The 11,604-nt window shown below is 37.4% G+C and overlaps 1 pseudogene; it reads left to right on the plus strand.

The window, feature by feature from the left end:
- Positions 1 to 2,406: 2,406 nt before the first annotated feature.
- On the plus strand, positions 2,407 to 9,279 carry LOC139900897 (probable inactive purple acid phosphatase 29; annotated as a pseudogene).
- The last annotated feature ends 2,325 nt before the right edge of the window (positions 9,280 to 11,604 follow it).

Below are 11,604 nucleotides of genomic sequence, written 5' to 3' on the forward strand. Positions count from 1 at the left end.
TATTGTGTTTATGCAATAAAGAGACAACCTTGATGTTCAAAACTTGTAGAATGTTAGCTTTTACTCTTAGTTGTGTGTTGATGGTTGAAACTTGGTCAAAGTGATGCTAAAACATCAAAGAGTTGTACACTTGAAGCTTAAACGCATCAAGGATGAGAACCGTGATGAGCATCAAGCACCAAGAAACCCACCGGAGCACTTGTTTGATTTTTTTGGGGTCTGATCAGACTCCTAGGACTTCTGGAAAATTGATTTTCAGATAGTTCATTTCGAGATGACTTTTCGTTTAGGACTCGCCTAAATCCGATATACGGTTTAAGATTTATAGCCTTCCGAAAGTCACTAAGCCTTTATAACGACGTGCTGAAAAATTCTGGCCTACTCGCGCTTGAACCGTCGCCACAGTCAAATGACATCGATTTAGGATCTGAAATTTGGATGGCAGTTAGAGGACTCACATACGGAGCCTTGGCCACTGACCACGCATCTTTTCGGTTTGTATAGAGGTCGTAGCAGCTGTCCGAAGTAAGCCTTTTGTTTCGATCTCTATTCTTGTTGAAAACTTACTTTAGCTTTTATGAATGATGATGATGATGATGATGATACTTAAGACTTAATTTATTCACTTTTAAACTTTTGGGGACAATATACTGACCTAGTGACCTTTGACTTAGGTTGACGACCTTTCGGACCGACTTACTACCTGCATACTTTTCATATCGACTTTTACTGCACATTCACTGTGAGTTATAGCTTCCCTTTTTACTTATACTATTTTTGGGACTGAGAATACATGCACGTTTTATGTTTTACATACTAGACACGAGTACTTAAACATTATATATGTGTGGGTGACATAACGGCACAAAGATTTCCCTTAGCTCGGTAACATTTAGTCATTGGTTTATGAACCGGTGAACGCGAATCTTAGATATGGATCCATAGGGTTTGACATCCCCACTCGGGCTAGTCGCGCTAGCATTCAACGGGTGTTTAATACTTCGTAAACAGATGCACTCGCCAAGTGTACTTTTAGGGGGTAATATTACGTTAAGTTAGTTACCGGGTGCCCACGGATAAGCATATACTTTATCATACTGATTTGAAATGCTGGCTGAAGCACTGAAATCTCGTAGTCTACATTACATTACTGATTACAAACAAACTATAGCTCACCAACATTCGTGTTGACATTTTTAAGCATGTATTTCTCAGGTGCTTAGACGTTGTTGCTTCCGCTGTTAGACTTGCTGTTATAGTCTTGGTGTTATAGACTTGTTGTTACAGACTCGCTGTGTTAGACTTCCGCTGCATTACTTAGAGATGTCTCAATCATGGAACTTTTACGTTGCATTCACAACTTATGTTACATTTGAACAATGGCTTTATAATGACCTTTGTGTCACGTACTTATGTTAATGCTTTCTATTCGTAGAAGCACGTTATCTTTGTAAAACATTTGACGTTGGTAAAGACGTCACCTTTTCATGAATGCAATACTTGTTTTAAAACAACATGTAGTATTGTACCGTGTAATGGACCTGTTGTTGATGATCCGTACACGTTGATTTTGAACGGGACGTCACAAACTACATCATATCGTTGATTTCATCCCCCTTTTTACACGATTTTCCTTGCATTAAAAACACGCAAGCCATTACATGTACTACGTACTAACCACGTGTATACACACCCGCAACAACGCGTTTTTAATTATGTAAATACATTTTTACGTTAAATATGAATATTTAACTCGGAAGGCTCCGTCGCATCGCGCGAGCCGATCCGGATCTAGTTAATTAATTATAATCCACATTGAATTCAAATTTTGTAGGAAAAAAAAATAAAAAAAATTAGACATTGGAAAATTTTGTCACACACCGCCTTTCTGTAATCATCTAAAATCTAAAATTTTATTCCCTGTAAGTAAGCCATCGTCTTGCTCTCTGCTCCGCCCTCATCATCCCTACCGGTACGCTGCTTCTTTTTCTTCTTCTTCTATGTTACCTGTATTATTAATTATTAATTTAAATCTATACTTATCGTAAATAAACCCTTGCTATTGGTTAGCTTCTTACAATCCTTGCCTTTAGCTTTCATTTTCATTTTTCGCAATTACCGCAACTTATTATTCGATTTTGATTTCACCTTCTTCGTATTCAATATTTGATCCGATTGATTCTATTCTTACTTAACAAAACTTTGTTTCGTTATTCACATATGTTTTCCAATTTATTTTCGTTACGACGACGTATCATTCATAAAATTTTGTACTAATTATTAACCTTATTTGATTTTAAACAGAATAATTGAAATCATCTTATACACATACGCTTATTTATTTATTTATTTTGAATTTGAACAGATAAAGAGCTCACATACGTATTTACAACTATTGCAGGAATATTGCTATATTTTCTTTGAGTTCAATCACTATAAAGAAGATGTCGATAATTCCATTCATTATCGTCCTTATTTTCTGCTTGCTTACGTCATCTAATGGCAGTGGTGCGAAACAGTTAAGGTTTAATCCAAATAATGGCCAGTTAAGAATCATGCAACTGGCTGATATGCATTATGCTGATGGCAGGAAGACACCTTGCAAGGATGTATTACCAAATCAGTCTGCGCATTGTACAGATCTGAACACAACCGATTTCATTAACCGTATGATCGAAGCTGAAAAACCTGACCTAATTGTTTTCACTGGAGATAATATCTACGGACCTGATGCGACAGATGCAGTTAACTCCTTGAATGCAGCATTCACCCCTGTTATAAAATCGAAAATTTCATGGGCTGCAGTTTTAGGGAATCATGACCAAGAATCAACGTTGTCGCGACAAGATGTTATTGATGGGAAAATAAATCACAACGGACAATCTACAAAGCGGAAAGAAACTCGTTTGACCAATACTTTCCCGACCCGTATGAACCCGTGAGGATGCTAACAAACAAGCTATACCAAATCCAACCCAAATCAGTAGCTAAACAATACCAAATCAGTAGGAAATTAGTAGCTAAGCAATAATCAAGCACACACAATACACACGAGACTTTTTACGTGAAAAACCCCTCAAAATCGAGAGTAAAAACCACGGGACTCGTAAGCCACTTAAACTTCACTATCATCAACAAGGAGAACAATACAATAGGTCTTCTCTAGATCATCTAGAGGTATACAACATCATCATACTCTTGAACTACAACAATCAACAAGTATATGAACAACCTAAAAGACAAAAGAGGAATTATCTCACCCAAAAACTGCTCTCTGTTCCAGCAGCAAAATCACGACCTACAGACCTCTTTAGACAAATTCAACAGTTGAAAATGTTGGCCCTAATGTCAGGAAGACACAGTCCAAAATTGAAGAAGATTCAACGGTAGGATCTCCGGGGATCGTCGATTTACTGGGCTGCTGTACATAAAAACGGGAATTGAGAAAACACATTTTTTCTTGAAAACTTTATGCTCTCTTAATGACTAACAGATGTACACTTAAAGATATTAATGATGCCCTCCAATGTTGACCAGGTCAAACAACATCTTGGGCTTATTTTTGTTGGACTTTGGGCTTGGACTAACACTTGCTCATAAATGGAAACCAATTAAAACCCAACAAATGTCCCCCTTTCCAATTATGAGGAAGGAATCGCCATCCCGGCGATCGAGCAACATACCTTGAGCTTCTCACTTGCTAAAGCCTTTGTGAACATGTCGGAACCATTTTCATCGGTATGAACTTTCTCAAGTTCAAACAAACCATCTTCAAGACGTTCTCTAATCCAATGATACCGCACATCAATATGTTTTGTCCGCTTATGATACATAGAATTTCTAGCCAAATGAATCGCACTCTCATTATCACAAAGAACCACATATCGTGGTTGCTTAAACCCAAGGTCTTGAAGAAACCTTTTCATCCACAATAGTTCTTTGCACGCTTCTATTGCTGTTATATACTCAGCCTCGGTCGTAGACAATGCAACACACTTTTGTAACCTTGGTTGCCATGAAACTGCTCCCCCTGCAAAAGTCATCAAATATCCAGAAGTGGATTTCATGTTATCTTTGTTTCCTGCCATATCTGAGTCTGTATAACCAACAAGCACCGGCTCTCCATTTCCGAATGTGATACCTAACTTTGAAGTACCTCGTAAGTATCTCATAATCCATTTAACTGCTTTCCAATGCTTTTTACCCGGATTTGACATAAACCGACTAACAACACCTACCGCATGAGCTATATCAGGCCTAGTACACACCATAACATACATAAAGCTACCAACCGCTGAAGCATATGGAACTTTATCCATCTCCTCAACATCCTCCTTTGAAGTAGGACAATCTCTATCTGTTAGCTGAAAGTTGTTAGTAAGAGGAGAACTAATCACTTTAACATTCTCCATGTTGAATCTACTAAGCACCTTTTCAATGTATTGCTCTTGTGATATATGCAACGTCTTAGCACCTCTATCTCTAGAAATACGAATGCCAAGAATCTGTTTTGCTGGTCCCAAGTCTTTCATAGCAAAAGACTTGCTCAATTCTCGTTTCAACTGCACAATTCTTTTAATATTTTTACCAACAATCAACATATCATCAACGTATAACAACAATATGATGAAATCATCATCACCAAACCTCTGAAAGAAAACACAATGATCTGAAGTTGTCTTTCGGTAGCCTTGCTTTCCTACAACCGACTCAAACTTCTTATACCACTGTCTCGGTGCTTGCTTCAACCCATATAGACTTTTCTGAAGTCTACAAACTTAATTTTCTTTACCCTTAACCCGAAAACCTTCAGGTTGCATCATGTAGATTTCCTTATCCAAATCACCGTGAAGAAAAGCAGTCTTGATATCCATCTGTTCAACCTCAAGATCAAGACTAGCAGCTAACCCAAGAACTACTCGAATAGATCCCATCTTCACAACCGGAGAGAAAATCTCATCAAAATCAATACCCTTTTTCTGGCTGAATCCTTTAACGACTAACCTAGCTTTGTACCTTGGTTGTGAAGTAAGCTCATCTGTCTTCACTTTAAATACCCATTTGTTTCTCAAAGCTCTTTTGCCTTTAGGTAACTTCACCAGGTCATAAGTATTGTTCTCATACAAAGAATTCATCTCATCTTGCATAGCTTCACCCCACTCTTTCTTATGCTCATCTTTTATTGCTTCTGAATAACACTCTGGCTCTCCCCCATCAGTGAGTAATACATATTCATCAGCAAAATATCTAACAGAAGGATGACGGTCTCGGTTTGACCGCCTAAGTGGGACAAATGAGGGAATATCTGGTACTGGAATCTCTACCTGCTCCGGAGCATCACCAACATCAGTACCATGTTCATCATTCTGAACATCATCTCCAACATGTTGTGGAGTAACTGGATCCAAATCAACAAGATCAGTACTAGGTTGAGGAACTGAATCTGTCTTCTCAACATCTTTTAACATCTGATCTTCTGTAAAAACAACATCTTGGCTTCGTACAAGTTTCTTCTGAACTGGATCATATAACCTGTACCCAAAATCATCTTCACCATAGCCGAGGAATACACATGGCTTAGTCTTCATATCAAGCTTTGACCTCTCATCTTTGGGAACATGAACAAAAGCTTTACATCCAAAAACTCGTAAATGACGGTAAGAAACATCTTTGCCGCTCCAAACCCTGTTAGGAACATCAAAACGCAAAGGAACACAAGGGGTTAGATTAATAATATGAACTGCCGTATTTAAAGCCTCACCCTAAAAGGAATTGGACAACCCTGCATGTGAAAGCAAACATCTAACTCTCTCAACCAAAGTTCTGTTCATCCTCTCTGCTAAGCCATTCAACTGAGGTGTCTTTGGTGGAGTCTTTTGATGCCGAATACCATTCTCCTTACAGTAAGCATCAAATCTGTCAATGTATTCACCGCCATTATCAGTCCGAATACACTTGAATTTCTTCCCCGTTTGCCTTTCAACTAGTGCATGAAATTCCTTAAACTTCTCAAATACTTGATCTTTTGACTTTAAGGTGTAAACCCACACCTTCCTGGAATGATCATCAATGAATGTAACAAAGTAGGAACATCCACCAAGTGTTCTTGTGTTCATAGGCCCACAAACATCCGAATGAACTAGATCAAGTACGTTCTCCGTTCGAAAAGAAGAATGACTCTTAAACACAACTCTGGTCTGTTTCCCTGCCAAAAAATGAGAACACTTACTCAAATCAATACCACTAACACCCGACAACACATTCTTCCTGAACAGACATCCCCTTTTTACTCATGTGGCCAAGTCTTTTATGCCACAACTCAGTAGAATCAACATTGTCCACTGCGTTAACAATGTTCTGGATGATCTTCGGACGCGTGATGTATAATCTTGAGTCTTTCTTGCCTCTTCCCACTATCATAGAACCAAGAGTTAGTTTACAAATACCATTACCAAAACCTTTATAATAACCATCATCATCAAGAATGCCTGTTGAAATAACATTAAGTCTCATATCCGAAACATGTTTTACATTATGCAAAACTAACTCCATTCCCGTGTCAAATTTCAAACATACATCTCCAATACCAACGATCTTTGATAACCCGGCATTACCCATCCTAGCAAATCCATAGTCACCTGGAGTGTAAGATGAGAAATGATCTCTACAAATTGCAACATGACATGTAGCACCACTATCAACAATCCAACTCATGTCATCATGAGTAAGATTGATCATATCATAATCAATACAAACAAAGAACTCATCTGTGATAGCGTTAACTTCAACCTTATCATCATCACCACCATCACTTTTCTTGTGTTTATTCTTGGCATATGCCTTTTTCTTCTCATTCTTCAACTTTGGACAATAACACTTTGTGTGCCCCTTTTCATGACAATTATAACACTCAACATTAGCAAATTTACCTTTGCGTGAGCTGCTACGATGATTGCCTCTTTTACCCTGACCTCTACTATGACTTCTCCCCCGCGTTTCTGTGACCAAGATATCTGACTGTGAAGAGGAACCTTGTGACTTTCTTCTCATCTCTTCATTCAAAATACTACCCTTAGCCAATTCCATGGTAATAGTACCATTCGGTGCAGAGTTGGACAAAGATGTCCTAAAAGTCTCCCAAGAGTCCGGTAATGTACCAAGTAACTAGAGACCCTGAATCTCATCCTCAAACTTGATACCCATACCTGCAAGCTGATTTATAATACCCTGATATGCATTTTGGTGATATGTAATAGGAGTCCCATCATGATACTTCAAAGCCATCATCTGCTTAATTAAGAACAACTTGTTATTCCCAGTCTTTCGTTCATATAACTGCTCAAGCTTTTTCCATAAGGCTTTAGCATCAGTCTCCCCAGTAATATGATTCACAACATTATCATCAACCCACTGCCGAATATACCCACATACTTGTCTATGCAAAATTTTTCATTGAGCATCAGAATTTTCCTCAGGTTTATCCTCAGTAAAAACAGGCAAATAATAATCTTTCACATAAAGAAGATCCTCCATCTTGCCTTTCCAAACATGATAATTTGAACCATTTAAACTAATCATTTTACTTGTATTAGCTTCCATCTTTCACACAAGTCAAATCAAATAACCTAGTTCTTGATACCAATTTGATGGGAAAATAAATCACAACGGATAATCTACAAAGCGGAAACAAACCCGTTTGACCAATACTTTCCCGACCCGTATGAACCCGTGAGGATGCTAACAAACAAGCTATACCAAATCCAACCCAAATCAGTAGCTAAACAATACCAAATCAGTAGCTAAGCAATATTCAAGCACACACAATACACACGAGACTTTTTACGTGGAAAACCCCTCAAAATCGAGAGTAAAAACCACGGGACTCGTAAGCCACTTAAACTTCACTATCATCAACAAAGAGAACAATACAATGGGTCTTCTCTAGATCATCTAGAGGTATACAACATCATCATACTCTTGAACTACAACAATCAACAAGTATATGAACAACCTAAAAGGCAAAAGAGGAATTATCTCACCCAAAAACTGCTCTCTGTTCCAGCAGTAAAATCACGACCTACAGACCTCTTTAGACAAATTCAATGGTTGAAAATGTTGGCCCTGATGTCAGGAAGACACAATCCAAAATTGAATAAGATTCAACGGTCGGATCTCCGGGGATCGTCGATTTACTGGGCTGCTGTACATAAAAACGGGAATTGAGAAAACACACTTTTTCTTGAAAACTTTCTACTCTCTTAATGACTAACAGCTGCACACTTTGAGATATTAATGATGCCCTCCAGTGTTGACCAGGTCAAACAACATCTTGGGCTTATTTTTGTTGGGCTTTGGGCTTGGACTAACACTTGCTCATAAATGGAAACCAATTAAAACCCAACAGTTATGAAGCATATAGTTGGAATGGAGAACACTTTATCTGAGTTGAATCCTAGTGGTGTTGATTTTATTGATGGATTCGGTAACTATAATCTACAAGTTCATGGAGTTGAAGGGTCGAGTTATGTTAACGAATCGATTTTAAATTTATACTTTGTTGATAGCGGAGACTACTCAACCGTCCCTTCGATTCCTGGGTATGGATGGATTAAACTGTCTCAACAGTATTGGTTAAAAGAAACGTCTGAAAAGCTTCGAGAGACGTCAGACGCTCCGTATTATGCTCCCGGACTTGCTTATTTTCATATCCCGTTGCCTGAGTATGATAAACTTGACCGGTGAAAATTGACATGTGTAAGACAAGAAGGGATTAGTTCTGCTTCAGTGAATTCGGGATTTTTTACAATGTTAGCTGATGGAGGTCATGTAAATGCTGTTTTCACGGGTCATGATCATATTAACGATTTTTGTGGGACGTTAGATGGGATTGAACTTTGTTATGGGAAGGTTGGATGGTCAAGAAGGGCTAGGATGGTTGTGGTTTCTTTAGATAAGGAATTAAATGGTGAATGAGGTGCGGTCAAGTCCATTAAAACATGGAAGCGGCTCGATGATGGCAACTTAACCGCTATTGATGGTCAGGTTCTTTGGAGGCATTCGCCCCCCGCGAATTTTAGAAAGAAGCCTAGGTTTTATTATTCATATTATTCAACATATTGATTAATGATGATTCATGCTTCAATCTACTGTATTTCTCTCTATGAGCAGCATTCCACATGTGCATTAGTAGGGATAGTTAATCAGTTTGTGATGTGATAGATATAGTCTTATATTTAACAGTAATAAACTTTAGATCTTCTGATTTTGAGTTACTAAATTTATACCAAGTGTTTATGTTCGAGTTGATATTATCACCATTCATTTTTTAGTCATCCATTGCTAAATATACAATAAAGCCGCAGCCACATTGTACTGTACAATGATGTTTTCATCTTTAATTGCATACTTTTTCCACGACTCTTGTTTCATCCCTTTGATTTGATGAAGCTTTTGTGCATATGCATGAGTTGCTTTCCAATTCAACTGATCAATGTACTTCTCATGCTGATTATTGTGCTTTGTTTTGAAGCTGCTTTAAAACAGGACTCACGAGTCTCTTCAATATGAACAGCTAAATCATGAAACATTTTTTTTTAAAATTAATATGATGACGATAATAGAGAAAATGAAATAGAGAAATTGATATATAATAAACATAAGCATCCAAGTTTATAACGATAATGTGAATTATCAGCCTCCAAATGTTTCTTTTTTTTTTATAAGTGCGGAGTGGCTTTGCTTCTAAGTTAGCATTCTCCAATTCTAATTCTCAATCTTTAGTCCAACTGTGACCGCGTTTGAAATGAAGTTCGTGTCTTCTTGATTCACTACTACACAAAAGAGTATACAAACCCCTATTGCAAATCGGTTTTTAGAGAAGAGGTAAAAACTGGTTCCGAAAGTGTATAGATACTAGTTTTTAGTGACACGGAAATTGGAGACCGGTTTTTTCAAAAAACAGTTCCGAAAGTGGACTTTGCAAACCTGTTTTTTAATAAAACCGGTTCTAACATTAGGAATCTCTTTTTTTAGAAACCGGTCTCAATTCTCATACTTAGAAATCTGTTTAGCTATAAAACCGGTCTCATTTCTCCAAAAAATTTTGAAGTGTTTGCAGGCGGGACTTTTGACTTGTAGGCGAGATTTTTTCAAGTTTTTTTCATATGCCTATCTATTTTTACATTTCCCACTTTATACCAACAAACAAAAATTCAAACACTTTCAATTATTTGCCGGTTCGATTGCAAGATCAGATGCTTTCGTATTTACACCTCAAGTTTAGAACTGATTCAGAGGGGCTTCACCAACAAGAGACAATCGATTCACTCCAAAAACAATAAGATCAAGCATTTCTCATTATTTGTTTTATTCGCTTCTAGACAAGGCCTACTTGTTTCGTGATGTGTCTAACGACTTACTCTTTCAGCTGTAGAAGTATATTTACTAAACATATAAATTCGATTCAATTTTACAATGAGTGTATTTACTTGAAGTTTTCTGAAATGAACGCTGAATATTATCCACCGAAGGAAGACATCATTTTACAAAATGAAGCACCTACAGATTTCTACATACTTGTTACAGGAGCAGTGGTGAGTATTAATTCATACAGAAATTTTCTCTCTCTTTATAGAGACACATATGAAGTTTTGATGGTTTGATTAGGAACTACTAACTTTCAATTATGGTTTTAATTAGTTGGTGCTATGAACGAGTTGGAGTTTCGTAAAGACTCGCTAGTTTGGAGGTGAGTTTTGAGCTTGAATCATCTTCAAATAATAGCTTAAAGCCTGCATAATGAAGACTCGCTAGCTTGGAGCCTTACATAATTATTTGTCACATATCTACACTTGTTTTATAAGTTCTTATGTTTTTTGTATCTTCTCTTATAATCTTCATGTATGTAGCCATTTTGTATATGATTTGTAAAGTTAACCTTGTTGTAACTATTTCTATATGATTTGTAAAGAGTTTATGTGTAACAAACCAACCCATTATACAATCAAACACGTGGAATATATTTTTTTTTTTTAAGTCAGAAGGGTGCGCCACGCGCACCACCTCAGGGTGCGCAGCGCGCACATGCCCAATTCAGTTCTGTCCGGTTTTGTCAATTTTCAAATAAAGATTTCCCACTTTCCGACATATTTAGACGAAACGCTTTTCACAACATGATATACTAGTTAAAACTCACGCGATTCAATAATAAAATAAGTTTTACGAAACCGGACCCACATATGCCGTAATACGAGTTTCGTACAAAAGTATAAGTTTCAACCGAATTAGTTTAAATTCCAAACGACACTAGAGCATGATGTTTGGGGGTTAAACTACCAAACTCTCGGTCAAACTTCAAAAGCTAACACATCCGAAAGCGTCCCCTATCAAAACAAGCGGGATCTCTAATCCAATCGTACACCCTTACCCTTGTCAACGCCCGAGCCTATAAAAAGGTAAAAAACGATAGGGTAAGCAAAACGCTTAGTGAATGCAATAATTATACATACACATATATAACCTACTTACTTGCAAACACTTATACAATACCGCATACAAGCTAGCAATTCGACAACTATGCAAACATTATGCATATACCAATATCCG

This window comes from Rutidosis leptorrhynchoides, chromosome 3, assembly GCF_046630445.1.
Source record: "Rutidosis leptorrhynchoides isolate AG116_Rl617_1_P2 chromosome 3, CSIRO_AGI_Rlap_v1, whole genome shotgun sequence".
NCBI lineage: Eukaryota > Viridiplantae > Streptophyta > Magnoliopsida > Asterales > Asteraceae > Rutidosis > Rutidosis leptorrhynchoides.